The 21,302-nt window shown below is 46.1% G+C and overlaps 1 long non-coding RNA gene across 3 annotated transcripts in view; it reads left to right on the top strand.

Moving 5' to 3' along the window:
* Positions 1-265: 265 nt before the first annotated feature.
* The window catches only part of LOC146856878 (uncharacterized), a 168,631-nt gene continuing 147,594 nt past the window's right edge, over positions 266-21,302 (top strand). The window contains exon 1 of one of the 3 annotated variants that reach the window (XR_014979823.1): positions 266-314. This is a non-coding gene — a long non-coding RNA (uncharacterized LOC146856878). Of the gene's footprint in view, positions 315-11,126; positions 11,196-21,302 lie in introns of those variants that run through there. The other 2 variants (XR_014979821.1, XR_014979822.1) reach the window with 2 other exon arrangements.

Here is a 21,302-nt window from a genome sequence, read left to right as displayed (position 1 = left end):
ACCATTTATCGGCTTTCAGCACCTTTTCATTGCATCCAACTGTGGCCCAACCCCAGATGGTGCTGCTGCGTTCAATTTGCGGGTCTGTACGCCTGTTTCAGTAAGAAACTCTGCTACCGCTGAAGTGAGTACCGCCCTTCCACCCTCCTGTAAATTTTGGGCCAATTACAGTGGTGGCATGAGCCTGCCCCAGGCTCATTGGTGGAGGTTGGCCCTCACACATTTCAGTTTAAAAGGTTCTTGAGTCAGCTCCGATGTTGCATGCATGCAGACTCCAATTATTAGTGGACAACTGACTGACTTAAACAACTGAGGTACGTGACAGCCATATTGCTTTGGGAGGAAGTTCCATTATTTAAACTGGAAAATTGTATCTTACATGCATTTGACTTGTATTTCTCTCGTTTTGACTGGATCATTTATTTTAACTCGCTCGCTGAGTCAGCGATCACAACCACGATGCTTGTGAGAGAAATTACTCCTCAGACTCCAAATTGTATGATTCTGGTACGTACATTATAGAATAACTTTACTGACAACATTGCTACTGTTTGGCTCATTTTGACAGTTACAGCCTACGTTTATTCACAAAATGAGCAACTTACCTCAGTTAGTTCAATTACAACCCTTTTTGCAACATCCAGGTAAACCACAATTAACATGGGAAAAGTGGTTTAGGTCTTTAAAAATTACTTAATAGCGATTGATGCGGATAAATTCGCACCCAGGAGGAAAGCAGCCCTTCTTTTCCCTCATCTAGGCACAGAAGGACAGCAAATTTATGGCAATTTACCACAGATGATCCCTCCTGCTCAAATTGATGACTGGAATAAAAATAATGAGTCAGTTACAAGATTGGAACATAGATTCACGGAACAACTTAGTGTTTTCCTGGAACATTTTAACTTCTTCAAAATGAAACAAACCCAAGAGGAAACTGTGGAGGAGTGCATCTCTGCACTTAGAAATTTGGCAGCAAACTGCAATTTTGGCAATGTATTGGATATTTACATCAGCGATAAGTTTGTGTACAGCTGTAGCTCCAAGAAAATTAAAGAGCAACTATTTCGCTGCCGTGATCCCAGTCTCATTGAGGTATTAGAAATAGCCAAGTTAAAAGAACGTTTGATTATATCTAGTAAATACATAGCCAGTGATTCTGTTACTCACACTGTTAGTATGATACAGTATTTTGATACTGTAAATGCTTTATCTTTAAGGAGAAAGGCACGAAGTTGCCACAAAGGAAGAATGTTCCCCATTGTTACAAATGTGGCTCCAAGCTACATATGAGTTACCACCCCTCTTGCCCAGCAGTAGGTAAGAGATGCAATAGGTGTCATAAAATGGGGCACTTCCAGAGTGTGTGTACTGGTATCAAAGGTAATGTGCAGGTACACTCTTTGGATGTCACTTCCCAAATTGTCAAGGTGGTGCTCACACTTGGCATTCAGGACGAGGAGTTGCAGCCTATTAAATGACCATTGTGTGAGGTACAGATTGGAGAGGTTAAGTGACAAATTATGGGCACCCATCACCATTGTGTCAGATACCTTCTTTACCCAATATCGGGTAAGCAAAAAGACACTCAGTTCCCCAGATGTTGCTCCCAAAGCTTATGGGGACCAAAGACATTGACATGTTGGGTTTTTCCATTGGAAAGGTAAAATGTCTTGAAAGACAAATCATGACTAAAGTGTATGTGGCTATGAGAGCTAAACTTATTATTGGTTGCCAGGACTTAGCCAAGTTAGGTCTGATGCTGATATCAGGGTCAGACAACCCTGTAGTTGTTAATCAACATTTATGGCTTCTATTGTAGACACTAAAGACACCACTTTAAATGTCAATGTGCAATATCCAGAGGTATTCCAGGCAAAGATCGGTACCATACACAAATGTGAGCATTAAATAAAACTGAAAAAATAGGCAATACCAATTGCTCACAAACCTAGATTAGTTCTATTATCTGTGAGAGCACATCTCAAAATATTATTAGACAAACTTGCAGAGTAAGGTATCATAACTCCCACAGACTCTTCTGAGTGGGTTAGTTCTATTGTTATTGTTCGTAAGAAAGCTGGTGACATACGGCTGTGTGCTGACTTACGCACCTTAAATAAGAACATACTGTTGGATTGTTATCCACTTCTCAGGACACAGGATTTACTGGTCAACTTGGGGAGTGCAAAATGTTTCTCCTTATTGGATTTGCGCTCAGTATAAAATCAGATTCTACTTGCTGCAGACTCCCAAGATCTAACCACATTCATGACCCTGTTTGGGGCCTTTAAATTTCTATAGTTGCCCTTTGGTCTGGCATCTGCAGTGAGTGTGTTTCAAAAGTTGATGGACTCCATTCTGTCGGGATGTGTTAATTTTTGTAGGGTCTGTTCAGGAACATAATTTGAACTTGTCTAGGATGTTAGACATCTTCAAAGAAGTTGGCATTACTCTCAAGCCAGACAAATGTTGTTTTTTGGTACAAGACTTCAATTACTTAGGGCATCACATTTCAATGGATGGCATTAAGCCCAAATTTTCCCTGATACACTATAAGTGAGGTAGCCCCACCCAAAGTCACTTTTAAGTCTTTTGTGGAATGAGCGAGTAATACTCAAGGTTTATCCAGGAATATGAGATAGTGGTCCAGCCGTTACACAAACTTCTCCAAAAGGTGTTATATTTGATTGAAATTTGTGTAAAATACAACTGCCTAAGCATTGTAAGCAATAAAAGACCTGATTGTTAAAGCACTGGCTCATCTCCTGTTTAAACCAGGTTAAAAATGCATCCTTACAGTGGATGCTAGTCAGGTTGGTCTGGTGGCAGTTTTGTCTCAATTGGTCCAGGGTAGTGAACACACCCTTGTTTTCGCCTCCTGCTCTTTAAAGCAAGCTGTGTCGCATTACAGCACCATTGAGAGGGAAGCGTTAGCTTGCTCATGGGCGATTGAAAAATGTAAGACTTACCTCTGGGGCACACGTTCTGAAGTTTACATAGACCATAAACCTTTACTTCATATGCTAATGGCAATGGATCTGGTAAGGACTCTGCCAGACTAGTCAGGCTTTTGTCTTGCCTACAGGTGTCCAATTTTACCATTAATTATATTCCTGGAGGTATGAATTTGAGGGCTGATTGCCTCTCTAGGATGCCCCTAGACTGTGCTGATCAGAACAATGGTAAAGATATTCAATGTGTAGTTGTCACATTAGATGATGCTTTAAGCTCATCCTGGGTGGTATCCTTCAATGAGTGGATGGATGCCTTAAGTAAGGATGATGTTTTGTCATCAGTAATAGATTTTGTTACCAAAGGATGGCCCAGAGAAAGGTCTTTGGTTTATCCTTTTAAACCTTTTGCTCAGGTGGAGAAATAACAATTTTTGGTGACTAGTGTTTAATGAGAAATTATGTTTGCATTCCACCAACCTCCATATGTGAAAAATTGATTAACGCAGCAAAATAATGTCACTTAGGTGTAGGTGGCACTTGTAAAAACCTCAAACAGTTCATTTGATAGCCATCATTGGAGTCCCAGGTATTAAACTGGATCTCCAAGTGTGACACATGCTTGTTAAACAATCATTGGGTGAGATATCAAGCTCCACTTCACACTGTACCACTTCCAGATGACGTTTGGAACACAGTGACTTTGGACTTTGCAGGCCCTTTTGAGGTATTGTCTGCAGATCAAAAATATATTTTGATCTTGATAGATTATTTCTCAAAATGTGTCTATTTTGACTTTGTCTCTACCACCTCCACAGCCAATGTTATTAAATTCTTGCAGAAAATTTTCGATGTGGAGGGTCCTCCCAGGGAATTCATTACGGATAATGGCACCCATTTTAATTCTTCCCAGATAAAGGAATTTATAAATCGTTTACACATTAAATATTTGAAGGTGGCTTTATATTCGCCAAATTCAAATAGTCTTGTGAAAAAGATGAATAGGTTTTGTAAAGAGGGTGTTCAGACTGGAGAAGCAAACAAATAACCAGTGGAGGAATTTTTTAGAAGAAAGGTTTGGGCTTACTTGATCAACTTGGGTTGCACCGTTTGACAATTTAAGGAAGAGAACCCCAAATGTGAAGTTTGTCCTGATTGGATCGAAGACTTAGGGGGTCTATTAGGATGGTGGGCCCGGCGGGGGCGATCCGCCCGCCATCCATACCTGAATGACCCCCCGCCATATTAGTATTGCTGGGGGGCCCGCTGCGGACGGAAAGATTCCCTATTCACTTGCAATGGGAGTCCGATGTTGATTTGCACTCTGCACCCAGCCACCCCTGTGCCGCTTGTTGTGTATGGTTGGTGCTGCCTTTTGCCCCCCGTGCTTGCCTAAACCCACGGGGTCTGTGCCCTGAAACCATGGGTGCCTGCCTACAGCCAGCACCTCTGTAGGTGCCCCAAAATCTCCACTGACTAACATTGGGTCAGTGACCTCTGCACCCTGCTGCTCCAGTGCTGCTGGCGATGCAGTATCTACCTTGATCTGACCCTGGCCCAGTGTTGGTCTACAACCCTGAAGACTGAATGTGTAAGTTGAGTACTTACCTGTAAATGTGCATAACTGTTTTCCTCCCATAAGATTGCATTGCATTTCTTGATATTTGCACTGTCTATCTTTTACATTGCTATGTTACTGCTAATGTTGATTGACACCACAAAGTATTTTCAGTATTACTCTAAAATATTCTTATTGCTTTTGCAAACACAGTCATACTGTACCTAAACTGTTACTTACCTTCAACTGAGTCTCTCTTGGCTGTAAAATAAAAGTAACAGCGTAATATTTGTATACAAAACAATTGGTCTTGGATTCAGTCTTTGAGTGTGTATAATCATCACTGTTCTGACACAAATTTCCTACCACCCAACGTTCCCCCAGGTCTCTCGATAAAAATGGTACCTTACTCATGTGGGTGGGTCAAGTACCTGCGACAAGCAAGGGCCCAAAACGTATTGAGGAGAAATCAAAATTACCTATCACAAAACAACCTGGTTTTGCAAGGGGGAGCCACCTGGGTTTTTGGTCCCGGGCTCGGCGGACATCTTGGGAAACCAAACCCACACATTTCTGAAAAATAGACACCCGGGGGAGTCCAGCGAGGCATGGCTTGCGGGATCCCCCCACGTTTTCCTACCCAGAATCCCCTGCAAACCTCAAATTTAGCTGCAGGCGGTGCGGGGTGGAACCGGCAGATTTCTTTCATATGGTCTGGTCTTGCCCTCGCCTGGACAGCTTCTGGGGGGAGATTGAAACTGACTTAACTGACGTTCTGGGATGGGAGGTCCCCCATGACCCTCGATTAGCGCTGCTGGGCATAACGGATGGGCTGGATGGCTCCCGTAACGAGCACTATTTCCTAACCACGGCCCTGGTGGTGGCCAAGAGGGATATAGCGGCCGCCTGGAAGCAGGTTGACCCACCCAAGGGAGACAAATGGCGGAGAGGGGTGGATTGGTGCGCTGCACAGGAACGGACACTGTACGCTGCGAGGGGTTGCCCCAAAAAGTTCCGTAAAGTATGGGGGAAGTGGCTCGGGGGCCTAGTTTAGGGGGAGGTATGCGTGGGGCGGGAACGGAGGGAGAGGGGTGGGGGAGAATGCTTGTGCTGCTGTTTTTTAATTACTATGTGACGGGTCTGACTGCTACCAAATTGCTCAATTCGCTGTATGTCCTTTTTGATCTTGATGCCTATTTGAAAATAAAAACTTGTTTATCAAAAAAAGAGGGGGCTGAGAGTATGGAACTTGAACCATGCCAAGTTGAGATCCTGGGCCCTGGGGGGCCCTCTAGGGAACAGTTGTGCTGTCCATCTCTTGAAAGCTTGCAACAGCAAGCTGCTGCACATGAAAAGGGAGATGTCAATGGCTCCCACTGGACCTATTGGGAGGAGGGACTCCTTTACACTGAGGGCAGAGACCCCAGACCCGGTGCCACTAGGAGAGTGGTAGTGCTTTAGTTGTTTAGAGAATTCCTCCTCACATTGGCCCATGACATCCCACTAGCTGGGCCAGAAAAAATCTTGGAATAGGCTTGTCAGACATTTCTGCTGGCCAAACATGTCACATAAAGTAAAAGAGTTGTGCAGCACCTGTGTCACCTGCTAAGGCAGTGGCAAGACTGGTGGACACGCAAAGGCCCCCTTAATGCCACTCCCAGTGGTTGGGGTTCCTTTTGAAAGGGTAGGTGTGGACATAGTGGGTCTACATGAACCTACCGCAGCATCAGGAAACAAATTCATACTGGTAGTAGTGGATCATGCTACCAGGTATTCTGAGGCAATTCCACTTTAGGACTACTACAGCCCCTGCAGTAGCCAAAGCCATCATTGGTATGCTGAGGGGGTGTTATCAGACAGAGGTTACACCTTCATGTCTGCATACATGACACACAAGTGGAATGAGTGTGGGGCATAAGTGCACTACACCTTATTATCCACAAGCTAATGGCCCTGTTAAACGGTTCAACAAGACATTGAAAGGTATGATAATGGGACTCCCTGAAAAACTCAAAAAGAGATGGAATGTCCTTTTGCCATGCCTGCTTTTCACCTACAGAGAGGTGCCTCAAAAGGGAGTAGGGTTTTCCTCATTTGAACTTCTGTTTGGCCATACTTTTAGGGGAGCACTTTGTCTTGTGAAGGAAGGTTGGGTGAAACCTCTCCAAGAACCTAAGCAGGATATTGTGGACTGTGTTCTAGGCCTACGTTCGAGAATGGCAGAGTACATAAAGAAAGCATCCAAAAACCTTGATGCCAGCCAAGAGCACCAGAAGCTCTGAAATGACCAAAAGGCTGCACTAGTGGAGTTCAACCAGTGCAAAAGGTGTGGGTTTTAGAGCCTTTGGCACCAAGGGCCCTCCAAGTTGAGTGGTCCTTATCCTATCCTAGAAAAGAAAAGTGAGGTAGACCTGGGCACTAGCAGGGCCCTCAAGAGGGTGATCCATGTGAACCACCTCAAACTCTTCCATGGCAGGTCTGATGTAACCATGGTGGTGGTTACTGATGAGGATCAGGAGACAGAGGGTGACTCTGTCCCTGACCTTCTCTCTTACAGTCTAACAGATGGGTCAGTTGATAAGGTTGTCTACTCAGACACCCTCTCTACCTAACTGCAGGCTGACTGCAGGCAAGTCCTACAGCAGTATGTTGAGCTCTTCTTCTTAACCCCTGGACAGACACACTGGTGTACCCATGATGTAGACACTGGGGACAGCTTTCCTGTCAACATTGGCATTCTGACCAAGTTAAGGAGAGCATCAAAGCTGAGGTGAGCAAGATGCTGGAGTTAAGGGTTATTGAACCCTCCCAGAGTCCCTGGGACAGACTAGTGGTCTTAGTTCCCAAGCCTCACAAACAGGGTGGGCGGAAAGAGAGAAATTAGGTGTTGTGTGGACACCCAAAGGCCCTAGAACCCTGACAGGTCAGAGAATCAAGATAACGTGGGTGAGGATTTTCCAGAAGAAGGGGCAGGAGGGGTTACTCTCCACTTGCTGCACCAGCTTTTTTTCACTTCTCTCGGCCCGAGGAGGGGCGGCAACGTAATCTTCAGGCACCGGAGCTACATAAAGTCACGGAAGGCATCCCGCAGCGCGGGACCCTCCACTTACTGCACCAGCTTTTTTTCACTTCTTTCGGCCCGAAGAGGGGCTGGAACGTAATCTTCAAGCTCGGGAGCGCCATAAAGTCACGGGAGGCGTCCTGCAGCGTAGGACCCTCCACTTGCAGCGCCAGCTCTTTCTCACTTCTCTCACCCCGAGGAGGGGCCGCAATGTAATCCTCAGGCTCTGGAGCGCCATAAAGCCACGGGAGGCATCCCACAGCGTGGGACGCGCGCGGGGCGTGCCTGGCCAGGGCAAAGACTGGGCCAAGACGGGCCCGCCTTAGCTCGTCATAGCCCGGAGTAGGCTGGGCTGGGAATCCCCCTTGGCCTTAGCTTGTCAGAATCTTCCTAACGCCATTGTCACCTTTCTAAGTTAATGTGACTCTGTAACCTTTTGCCTTTATTGCATCTGAATTACGTCTGGATTGTACTTTGCTACAAGTTTACTTTCTATGTGCTTGGGAAGTCTAAGGAGACCAGGTGGTCCTTCAGTTAACCAGCTGATATGCCTGTAGGACTACGCAACACTTATCAAATACTACTACTGATTGTTGACAGTGCGAAGGAGCCTATGTGTCTTTGTTTGTGGGCGTGGACACCAGGAGGGCCCTCTTTGTAAAAAAGGCACCCTATACAATATTCCTACCGGCGGGTCTTTGACCCTTACTGGCTTTGTATTTTCCTTACAAAGGGAATAGGATCTGTTATACTTCATCTACCCCTCTATCTCTCCTTTTTTGTGTACGCTTAGGAATGGGCAAGTGTTAGGCTGTGGAGGGGGAGCACAGGGCTCCCAGAGGGGAAAAAAAGCCATCTGTTGATAACAATGAGGTAATGGACAGGATAGATAATCTGCTGTTGGAATGCACAGATTTGGCCAGCTCCAACTTGCAGCCATCGAAGCCTAGTCCAGATCTGTCTTATACAGAGCCAATTAACTGGGTTAAACGGGTTCACAAAGTTTTTGAAAGATCTCTCATTAAATATAAACCATGCCCCTCTTTGTTAGCAGATAATCTCTCATTAAATATAAAACATGCCCCTCTTTGTTACCAGATAATGACACAAGCTAATACAAGAACTGCCCAGCTGCATCCAATATTTGTCAATTTAATTATTGAATGTAGCAATCGCCTCAGCAAATGAGAAAATTCTAAATGATGGTCAGGGCGGTACACACTTAGGGATTATGGCATTACTGCAAAACATGATGAGGACTATTGGTGACCTTAGGGATCAGGTAAATACTTTGCAGAAGACGGTTGAGAAATTTGAGGGGAAAAAGCCAACGGATCAGAAGCTCTTCCTGAGGGACGGGGCTTCTGTTAGTACGTGGGAACCCACCGCTTTCTGCCCTGGTTCCCTAACCTCCCAGGTATACTCCTAGGTATCAACCAACAATACCACTTCCAAGCCAGTTCTAGCCTTGGCTGCAGTGGGGAGAGTGGAGTGCAGTGGATAAGGGGGGTGGCCACTCTCGTTCCATCCTAAATTGAGATCCCTCAGAAGAGAACCATCTACAGAGGCTTGGCGGCACCAGTTTCCTTCATACACCTGCACCAAGAGTCCCGCAGATGCAGGGGGTGTTGGGCAAGAGGGAAAGTTCATGATGGTATCTACATACGGGGCACTGTAAGGAGCCAGCCAGCTGTGATATTCCTTGATATGGTTCCGAAGCTAGCCCCTGGGGCGAGGGATGACTCAGATTCCCTAACCAATAAGGTAGTACACTGGTTTAGAGAGCCCAGACAGTGTTACACTCTAATAAGGATATCATAGGGGTTGAAAGGCTGTGTACCGATGATCATTGTTTTGACAAACTGCTTATCGCCCTTGCTAGTAAAGATCTGGTGGAAGGTCTTTTGGCAGTTGAAGCTTGTACCATCTCCAATGCAAACATCCAGATTTAAATCAATTTCCGTCATCCAGCTTTACATAGAAGCTACACAACATAGGGTTCAAGAGTGGGTGGGATGCTTTTAAAAGTGAGCCAACTGCTGCCTCCCACTGACTGGAGCACAAGGCTCCTTCCTTTAGCAAGGCAGATGTTGGGACAAGGGCTATTGCTGAGGAAGAGTTGATCTACCCGTTGACATCTCAATTATCAGTTGATCCATTACTTCTGAGTAGTGGCAGTAAAGTAGGAGACACAGGTGGTGGACTGCCGGGCCAGGCCACATATCTGGATTCTGTACTCTGGGTCACAACTTTTGTGTGTAGACCTGTTGGGGAAACAGCCCCTCTAACCATGGATGGGATCTCACAGTCTCAGGATTCTTCCATCAAAATACTATCATTGAATGTAGCAGGGCTAACCAAGCTATTGGAAGAGGAGGAGTGGGGTTATTTTATTGATATATACAACATCTGCCTCTTTCAGGAGACTTGGTGTTTAGTTCCTGTCCACAGATGTGGGTACACACCTTTCTGCGTTATTGCAGCTCGTCCCACAAGGGGTAGACCCTCAGGGGGCTATGCATATGGATTAAAACTTCATTCCAATGCAGAATTTCTCAAGTGCCTGTAACGTCTTGCGATATACAAGCAGTGAGATTGGTGCTTCCATCTGGGTTGACAATCAGAATCTTTAATGTTTACAACAGAGTGGAGAGTAGCAATATGGAGACAAACGTTATTGGTATCTTGGAGCAAGGTCTTCTGGAAAGCCCGGATAAGGATAGGCTCCTGGTGGCAGGGAACTTTAAACATGATCTTTGAACCGTTGGCTGCGTCCTCCTTAGATCTAACGCAAGAACAGGATACGCTTTGGTGTATTCCAGTGCTGGATTTGTCCACAGTTAGGTGGACAGCAAGAGAAGGGAAGCTATTGGCCATGACCTTAAATTGTGATCTGAGGGCTACTAATGGCAGATGTCACTCTGATTGTCAAGGCAAGCAGACATTTAACAGGGTTAAAGTAGAAGTAGAATTGACTACATTTTGGCATCTGGTAAACTCTGGCCAGGAATTGTGGATATGGACATAGTCGAGCATCCAGACAGTGACCACAATGCTCTACATATGCAGTTATGTGATGAAGTACCCCCAGCCGAAGTAGCCTTTGGTAACAATGATACGGGTTTGATATTGTATATCGATAATCTGAAAACAATCAGATGGGACTGGGTGATCCAGCAGGGTTAGAATGAAACAAAGTACAACTTTCGCTTTTGAGACCCTATCTAAGCTTCCCCTTGCCTCCAGAATCAAGACCTTTGCCAATAACCATGAGAAACTAACAGTGGCGGCTCCTCCATTGGGGTGGAGGGGCGAGTAATAGTAAAACTGACATTTTATGTTTCTGCTTCTCGCACTGTGAGAAAGCAGAAGTGCCTAGTTGGGGGCAGGCGGGGGGGGCGGTCCTGCTCGAGGGCAGGGGGGGGAGTGGCTTGCATGCAGCCTGCATATGGAAAATGGCCTCCTTGCAGGCACTTGGCTGGGCGCTGTCTGCACCAATCACAACTCTGCCATTGCAGCGTTGTGATTGGCTTAGGGGAGTGAGGCTTCCTGTGGAAAATGAAAACGCAGACTCAACCAGGAGCAGGAGGAGCTGAGGCGACAAAGTGTGACCCGGAGGAAGGTACTTTTAAAAAAATTTGAATTACCATCCCTTTCATCCCCCCTCCCCCCGCGAACATGTGTGACCCCCCCCGCCCGTCATGCCGGCCGCAACTGAGGCTTTGTAACATACAACCTGTCTGTAAAGTGCTGTGAGGTCGCAGCACAGGGGCTGTATGATGTGGAAAGCACCTCAAGACCCCAGTTCAAGGGGCTCTGCAGCGTGGAACCTGCCTGTAAAGTGCATCGAGGTCAGCGGAAAGTACTGTGAAGGTTGGGGTCAAAGAGGGCGTTAAGCATTGAATGCGACTGTAAAGAGCTATGACATTGAGGATAGAAGGAGCTGTCTGTATGGTACAGAGCCTGTCCATATAGTGCTGTGAAGTCTGAGGATAGTAGAGACTGTATAATGAGAACCGTTGGATAAAGCGCAGTGATTCTGATGACAAAATAAGCGGTTCAACATTGCACACGCCCGTAACGCACACTGCGATAGGGGATAGAAGGAGCTGTATGATACAGCGCCTGTCAATAAAGTGCTGTGTAGTCTGAGGACTTAGGGTGCTGTTTTATCGCTGAATGAATGTCTCTGTACAGAGCTGTATGAGCTGAGGATTGAAGGAGCTGTCTAATGCAGAACCTGTCCATAAAGTGCTGTGAGGACTATGGATAAAAGGGGGTACTAGGGGTAACGGGGGAACGTGTCTGCAAAGCGCTGTGAGGACAAGCGGCGCTGTATAATGTGAAACGTGTAAAGGATGGGGCAGAGGACTGAGGTAAGAATACACAACTGTCCTACTGCCACCCCAAATTCCATCACCAGAAACATTAATTATAATATTGTAAAGCATCTGAAACCATAGCTGCACCCACTGCCTCTGTAAGATGAGAGAAGTACAGTTTTAAGTGCCTAGGCAATGCCTCGCAGTAAAGAGCGCTACACAAGTAAACTTATCCAATTGGTCCGCCTCTGCTATCCTTGGAATAACATCTGTTCCTATCAAGTTACACTTAGTCACCGTTGAGCTCAGTGCCCCGGGACCCTCCAGGCACTATCTGGAGGATGCGGTGGCCCCTTGTAAAGTAGTGCAGAGTTTCTCACACTCTGGCTACTCCGCCGCTGTGGCATGAAGTGCCCGGGGCATGGGCATTTGCTTTGCTGTGAGGGTCACCCCATTTTTTTGCTGCGTCGTTGAGGAGGTGACCGAATACGGCCTGCGGCCCTCTGAGGTGAAATTCGATGTGGCTTGCGTCAACAAGTGTGAAAACGTTCTCTTGTTTCTCTCCCATGGTGCGTTTTCTATTAAATTCCACGAGTAATCATGACTCTTTATAAATTAAATGCATGCAGGGGTACAATATACGCCCTTCTGTCAGAGGAACGTAAGTGTTAGTCAGGGCATCGTGTGATCTTAGGCCCTGCTGCGGGGTAGGGGGCAGTGTCTCTACAGGCACTCTGGGGCTTTTGCCCTGCTGTGGGTTGAGGCTTGCATTGAAGGAACCCCTCTGTGCTCAATGCATACTCTGCCATAGCAGCAGAGTTCACCATGTGTGTGGGTTTATGTTCTGCTCTGCGACAGGGTTGGGGTGGGGTCAGAGGACATTCTGGGTTTATTATGGCTTCCTCTGGGGTGTGGTTGAAGTCAGAGGGCATACTGTGAGGTAATGTCCTACTCAAAGGGTGAGCTGGTTAGAGGGGACATCTCGTAGGCTCGGTCTTTCTCTAAGTGACTTTTGGGTGTGCAGAGTTGGATTGGGATAAAAAATTGGCCCACATCTACAGATTCTGTCTTTTTTTCAAAACACAGCTTCAGTGTTTTAAGTGTTTTAAAAGGGGGGAAGGTTCTATAAAAGAGCCATGTTTCTTAACTTCACTAAGATAATCAAAATGCAAATGTTGCCAGGACTCTTTGTGCATGGATTAGCTCAGAATGGTGAATCACACCTGAATATAAGTGCTCAGGCCCCCTTCTGAATCTGCATACGTTAAAGTGCTGGCCAGCAAGAGACTGGGAATGACACCTCTGCCCCGTTGGTAAAAGGGCAGTTATAGAGGCCCATCTGCCTCCAGAATGGCTGCTTATGCCCCCCACTGTGCCGGTGGTGGCATCTGAACTGCACAGACAGAGCCAAAATTGGCCACCCCGCTGGCCAAAAAAGCGGCCCACATCTGGAACTCAGATACCGGCCCATTGCCCCAGTGCCCACCTTACCAATCCAACCCTGGGTGTCAGAGAGCAAGCATTCTTTGGGCTGAGGCCGAGCTATGATGTGGGTTGGATGTTCCATGACATAGGCCCAGCTCTACGGTGTGTCCGATGTCTGAGGGTATCCTGTGGGTCTCATGTCAGTGGGATATTTGGGGCTCAGGTGTTTCTCTTGCCCTTTCTCTTGAGCGCTAGACAGGGCTCCTGCTTTAAGAACAGACTGGAGGCGCTGATGCAGGATATTGGGGCTTCCCCTGGACTTTGACCCTTGGCACCGGAGGATAGTTGTCCAAATGCCACACCACGCTGGTGGCTCCATTCACACATATAGTGGTACATCATGTTCGTTGCACCTCATCCAATCTTCCCCAACCCTCCTTTCCACGAGTCACATCCCTTTGTTCCGGGGTGCCCATGGCTCATTCAATCTTTCCGCCTTTTCTTCTCGAAGTCGCCTGTGTTTGGAATCCCAGACACACCTTATGTACACAGCTGCGCACATTTACATCAGCCTACGCAAATATTGTCCTCTATAGCTCATAAAAATTGGCAATTTCTTAAATGATAATTAATTCAATTGTATTGCTTTATTAACCTTCCTGCTTCCTCAAATTTGCTTGAAAATGCACAATTTGTCCACTTTTTTGTCAAAATTTCTCGGGGAAGAAACCCCCCGAATGCCCTGTAGGTGGTTCTGGGTCTCTCACCACGCTCGCTCGCCCCAGAGCAGTACGACAATAATTTTACGCCGCACCACTTTCAAATGTCACCAGCCACCACTGGAAACTAACAGCGCATGTTAGAGAGGTTTGGGGAAAACATAGGTGCAGGGGGAACAATGTGCCCAACCCTGGAAATTGGTATAACAGGGCTTGTAGGAAAGCCAAGAGTGAGCTTATTGCGGCTATTAAGTAAAAATTCAGCCCGATATAGTCAAGTACAGGAAGTTGTACCAGCAAGTCATATTTAAAGCAAAGAGAGAATGGGAGTGTTCTCTTTGGTCCGAACTGCAAGTAGCGCTATCTAACAAAGATAACAAGTAACAAGACAACAGCTGGCTGCCTTAATGGACGTAAACTGACCTTCGACTTTTCCATCCAGCCACAAGAATGGATGGCCCATTTCAAACAACTTTACTCTCTTAAATGTGACACTAATGAGAGTGATTTGAATGCTATTCGAACCAGTTTCTCTTCCAAGGCCATCAATCTGTCTTTTACGCTCACTGAAACACTATTATCTATAAATTCCTCCATCCCTGGTCGCGCCACTGGGCCAGTTAGACTGCCCAATGATCTATATAGGGGAAATCCAGAAATTTGGGGGCCATACATTAATCTGTTCTCAATCACAAATCTGGCTAGTATGGAGATTCCATCCTCCTGGAAACTAGCCAAAATTATTACCATCCACAAAAAAGGGGACATGGCGAACCCAGCCAATTATCGGCCAATAAGTCTGATTGATTCCCCACTAAAAATGTTTTGCAAGCAGGTACTGGCTCACGTACAGCAGTGAGATTATACTCACGGATTGGCAGGCAGGCTTTAGGCAAAATGTGAGCACAGTGGATCAGATTGTCCACTTTGTGTGTTGGTCCTGGAGAGAGGTGATCATAGGCAAGGGCAAACTTTATGTTGCCTTTGTCGATCTTCGTGCAGCTTTTGATTTAGTGCCTTGAGCCAGATTATAGAAGGTTCATGAAGAGATGGGACTACCAGCTCCCCTGTAGGACATTAGTGTGAAGCTTTATGCTGATACTTAAAAAAAAAAAAATGTAAATCTTTTTATTAAAACATACATCCCCAAATCAGCATAATACAGGTGGTCATGCAGAATTCACAGGACAGTACGCAGTGGTAGATGGTTCACTGACTTAATCATAGAGTGGAACATTCATGGCGACAGCGGGTCATCATCCTCAATACTGCGAGGCGGTACACAGATCTCCCCTCTATATACATTCCACAAATTCCATATACTGGACCATTTCTTAGGGCACCCTCTCGCCACATATATGTTTTTTCCCCTAAACATGCACCAGTCAAGGTTCTGCACCTAATTATGCTGATACATTTGCTCAGGTGAGGTGGGGGCAGGACGGGGCACTGACCAACCCGATCCATATCGATCGGGGGTCCGGCAGGAGTATGTTTTGGCACCCACCCTTTTTACATTATATACAAATGGTGCAATTTACTTTTTAGACCAAGATGTGTGTGATGCACCTAAGATAGGTGGGCAGAGGTTTCTTGCACTCCTCTTTGTGGATGATACGTTGCTAATTTCTAAATCGTCGCAGGGATTGCAACGGCTTTTTGGATTAAGCGAGTGAAACTCACACAGTCTGTTATGGATCTTTGATAAGTGTTTTTAAAATGTACAAGGTGCTGTAGTGTGACCTTTAATATTTTTAGGTAATATCTCTGATTTTGATATTTTTATATTTTTAGCAGTGACCGTGTAATGAATTCCAGTACTTTTTTTTATTTTATTTGTGCCTATTTTAACAGATATGCTCTATTTATTGATACATTTAAAAATTATATTTTTATGTATATGTCTATTGTATCTGTTTGTTTGTTTATACTTTTATGATCCATTGGGATCTAAATAAAGTTTGATGATAATGTTACCCTTTCTGCCCCTAATTCTGAGTATGACCAAGATGAGTCTGGGGACCCCACATTGGTGAACTCGAATCCCCTCGGGAATAGTGCAGATGGCACAGAGGGTGTCCCCTTTATTCCTCCTGGGAGGGTTCAGAGTAGGCAGAGGAGGTCTAGATCTCCTTCTGTTGAGTCAGTGCTACAGACACATCAATATGGACCTCCATATCTAGTAGGAGGGAGAATTCATTAGAAAGGGAGTACCAAATGATCAAACTTGAGAAAGTAAGACTTAAGCTCATGCGAGATCAGTTGGCCCTTGACAAAGAGTCCCTAAAAGTGCAGAGAGCTACGAAGTAACTGGGACTAGAGTCCTATGGTGCCAGCAATAGTGTCCCTAGAATCAGGGAATCCTTTGACACTAGAAACCTGAGCAGAATAGTCCCTCCTTTCCAGGAGGGGGATGACATCCATAAATGGATCACTGCTTTGGAGAGGGCCTGTAAAGTTTAGAAGGTCCCTCAAGGACAGTGGGCAGCTATCCTGTGGCTGTCCTGTGCTTACAAAGGTAGAGATAAGCTCCTGACTGTTAGAGAATGCTGACAATTATTCAGTCCTGAAGAGTGCCCTCATAGATGGGTTTGGCCTAACCACTGAACAATACAGGATTAAGTTCCAAGACACCCATAAGGCACACCCAGGACTGGGTAGATATTATTGATAGTGCTATTAAGGCTCTGGAAGGCTGGCTTCATGGAAGCAGGGTACAGAACTATATATTTTCAACCACCATATTATCAAAAACAGTTCCACAAGAGTCAAACTCCACGTAGCTGTAGATAGTTCAAAACTCGTTTTTATTCTTTATAGAATGCAGCAGCCGACGCTTTTAATCGAAATTGGGAAAGTAAAACGCGGCGATACCATAATGACGTACTTGATGGAACGTATCATGGCTCCATGAGGAAATATATAATTTGGTTTTGGATACTAAAGAGAGACCAATGTAAACCCCAAAAGAACATTGTAATGAAAAACGGACTATACACTGAAGTGCATTGGACTCTTGAAACCCCATTTGAGAGAGAACACAATAATTTGGAAGGACTATTAATAAGTGTGTGTTCTACGATTTAAGTGCGCCTTGAGGAAGCCCTAGGTGGGGCGAAACGCGCGTTGGCTGCTGCATTCTATAAAGAAATAAAAACGAGTTTTGAACTATCGAAAGCTACGTGGAGTTTGACTCTTGAGTCTGAAAGCAAAAAAAAACATGGTGGTGGAAAACCTGCATCTGGGGGTAAGTCCCAAAACTCCAAGAGAAGGCAAAAAGAAACCTTGGTGTTATTTGTTTAAAGTAAAAGCCCATTGTACAAGAGATGCTAACTGTGTAAAGGCCAAGGAACCGACTATCACTGCCCCTAAGGCATCTGTGCCCCCTAGCACCAGTACAAGTGGTAGTACAGCAACCAAGGGATTGCTTGGGTTATCCTTGGGTTCTGTGATGGGTTCTGACTTAGTCAGAACTCCAGCTCAGGCTGTTATAGTCTGTGATGGTGGCATTGATCTTGCCACCTTACTACTAAGTCTCACTAACTTGGGCAAGTACAAAAAACAGCCTGTAATCAATGGCAAGGAAGCAATAACTTTCAGGGACTCAGGGGCCAGTGTCACCATGGTAACAGAGTAACTTGTGTCCCCATAACAAATCATACTTGGACAGATGTACCAAGAAACCAACGCTAGCAATGTTAGGACTGATCATTCCTTGGCAGTTGCAAATCTTAGCTGGGGAGGGGTAACTGGACCTAAGAGAGTTGTGGTATCTCCAGATTTACCTGTAGATTGTCTAATGGACAAGGATTTAGAGACTTCATCCTGGTCTGAAGTAGAGTTCAGGACCCATGCGGAGATGATGGGCATCTCTGTCAGTGTTTTTGCTATAACCAGGGCTCAGTCCAAATAGCTTAGCATTGAGCGAGCACTGGATCCTGGAAAAATGGACCAGATTGCTCCTAAGAGAAGGAGCAGGAAGGGTAAGGAATTGCCCCCCTCCCAAACTCTCAGTGAGGATCACTCTCCTGAGGGAGATGATCTCAGTCTCTGTGAAGGAACAGTCCCAGATGAACTTGGGCCTGATCAGGAAGAGTTATTGGGGGCAGGGGGCCCTTCCAGTGCAGACTTTAGTTTGTAGCAGCAATCCTGCCCCTCTTTCGAACAGCTCAGACAGCAAGCTGCTGCTGAAGAAGAAGGGAATGTCGGTGGATCCCACAAGATCTATTGGGAAGATGGGCTTCTGTATTCTGAGGTAGAGACCCCAAGCCTGGTGCTACCAGGAGGTTGGTAATACCCCAGAAGCCCAGACGTTTTCCTGGATCATGATATTCCCCTTGTAGGACACCTTGGGCAAAGTAAGGCTTGGGCCAGAATTGCCTCTCATTTTCACTGGCCACATATGTCTGAAGACACCAAGGAGTTTTGTCGCTCCTGTGTCACTTGCCAAGCCAGTGGTAAGTCAGGTGGCACTACAAAGACCCTCTTAATTCCACTTCCAGTGGTTGGGGTGCCCTTTGAGAGGGTAGGGCTTGACATAGTTGGTCCCTTGTACACTCCAACTGCATCTGGGCACAGTTACATACTAGTGGTGGTGGACCATGCCACTAGGCATCTAGAAGCAATTCCCCTTAGAACCACTACAGCTCCTGTAGTGGCCAGCAGCCTCCTGGGAATCTTTTCCAGAGTGGGCTTCCTTAAGGAGGTCTTAACAGACAGAGGTACCAACTTCACGTCTAGTTACATAACTGCAATGTAGAAAGAATGTGGAGTTCACTATAAGTTTACCACACCCTACCATCCACAGTGCAATGGGCTTGTTGAAAGGTTCAACAAGACCCTAAATGGTATGATCATGGAACTCCCAGAAAAGCTAAGGCGAAAATGGGATGTCTTACTACCCTGCCTTTTCTTTACCTACAGAGAGGTTCCGCAGAAGGGGGTTGGCTACAGCACATTTGAACTTCTGTTTGAACATCCAGTTAGTGTGTGTAGTTAAGGAGGGATGGGAGCATCCTCTCAAACCTCCTAAACAGAATTTTGTGGACTATGTCCTTGGCCTGCGTTTACATATGGCTGAGTACATGAAGAAGGCCAGTAAACACCTTGAGGCCAGCCAGCAGCTGTATAAAGCCTTGCATGACCAAAAGTCTGTCCTGACTGTTTAGCTGAAAAGGAAGCTGAGGTCACCCATTTGGTAGACCTAGGCACTCCAAGACGTCCCCACTGGGTACTTCATGTGAACTGCCTAAAACCTTTTGTGGACAGGGCTGACATGAGCTTGCTCATGGCCACTGATGAGTGACAGGAGGAAGAGAGTGACCCTCTCCCTGGTCAGTTGATGGAGTAGCCTTCACAGGCAGCCCCATTGACCAGCAGCAAGCTGATTTCAGGAAGGTCTTCAATCAGTACAAGTATATGCCTTTTCTGACACCCAGTCAAACCACCTGGTGTACCCATGAAATGGACACAGGTGGCAGTCTGCCAGTAAACAACAGCATTTACAGACAGCCTGATCATGTCAGAGACTGCATCAGGACAGAGGTCCAAATGATGCTGGAATTGGGGGTCAATGAGCCTTCAGATACCCCCTGGGCTAGTCCAGTAGTCCTGGCACCAAAACCTCACACCAAGGGTAGAAAAAGAGAGATGAGGCTTTGTGTGGACCACAGAAGCCTCAATGCAGTTACTAGGACTGATGCACATCCAAGGGCAGATGAGCTCATAGATACTTTGGCCCCAGCCAAGTTTCTGAGTACATTTGACCTGACTGCTGGCTACTGGCAAATCGGACTAGCTGAGGATGCCAAGCCGAAAACAGCATTTTCAACCCCCAGTGGGCATTATCAATTTATTGTGATGCCCTTTGGTCTGAAAAATGCACCTTCCACATTACAAAGGTTGGTGAACAAAGCTCTCACAGGTCTGGGAGCCTATAGTGCAGCATATCTAGATGATAGTGCTGTGTTTAGCTCCACCTAGGAGAATCACCTGGTCCACCTAAGGAATGTTCTGGGTGCCCTGCAAAAGGCAGGCCCCACTATCAAGGCCACCAAGTGCCAGATAGGGCTGAGCAAGGTTGTATACTTGGGTCAACTGGTAGGTGGAGGCCAAGTTCAGCCATTGGAGAGCAAAATCCAGACCATTCTGGACTGGGTTGCTCCCGCTGCCCAGACTCAGATCAGAGCTTTCTTGGGCCAGACTGGGTACTACAGGTGGTTTGTTAAGGGATATGGGTCCATTGTGACTCACCTAATGATCTCACCTCCAAGAGAATGCCAAAGAGAGTTCAGTGGACAGTTAGCTGTCAAAAGGCATTTGATGACACGAAGCAGGCCATGTGCACTGCTCCCATTCTGCAAAGTCCTGACTATTCCAAAACCTTCATTGTCCAGACAGATGCATCTGAGATAGGGGTAGGAGCTGCTTTGTCACAACTAAATGCAATGGGCCAGGTCCAACCAGTAGCTTTTATAAGTAGAAGGATGACACCCAGGGAGAAACGTTGGTCAGCTTTAGAGAGGGAGGCCTTTGCTGTGGTCTGGGCCTTGAAGAATTTGAGACCATACCTGTTTGGTACTCACTTCATTGTTCAGACAGACCATAAGCCCCTCTGATGGCTTAAACAAATGAAGGGTGAAAATTCCAAACATTTGAGGTGGTCCATTTCACTACAGGGGATAAACTATTCAGCGGAACATAGGCCTGGGAGTAACCATTCCAACGCAGATGGACTCTCCAGATATTTCCACTTCGAAAATGAAGACTCAACTGGGCAACGCTAGTCTCATTCCCTTATGTTTGGGGGTGTGGGGTTGTGTAGAAATGTAGGATCTGCTTTCATGGTCACCCCGACTTTTTGCTGGTGTCATTATGTTTTTTTGACTAGTCTGACTGGGATCCTGCTAATCAGGAGTCCAGTATCTGCGCTTCTTCCCTACATTGGACATGGTGAGTACTTAGGTACACTCCAGATTGGCTACTGGTGTACCCTGATAAGTCCCTAGTCTACGGTACTAAGGTACCCAGGGATTAGGTACCCCAGAGTTCTCCCATGGGCTGAACTATGTATTATACCATCCAAGAGAGACCACTCAAATTGTGACTACAGGCCTGGCATTTCTGCCTGTGTAAGTTGGTGCTAGCACCACCTACGAAAGATATAGGTTTCCTTATATCTGAGGTCACTACACGTAAAACCTATAAGTCACCCTAAGGGAGGCCTTTCAATCCTGAAGGCAGGGTGCTCAGATCTAAGTGTGA

The sequence above is a fragment of the Triturus cristatus genome, chromosome 3_2 (assembly GCF_964204655.1).
Source record: "Triturus cristatus chromosome 3_2, aTriCri1.1, whole genome shotgun sequence".
Classification (NCBI taxonomy): Eukaryota; Metazoa; Chordata; class Amphibia; order Caudata; family Salamandridae; genus Triturus; species Triturus cristatus.
The sequence above is the reverse complement of the archived record's forward strand: the minus strand, read 5'-3'. Positions and strand labels throughout refer to the sequence as shown.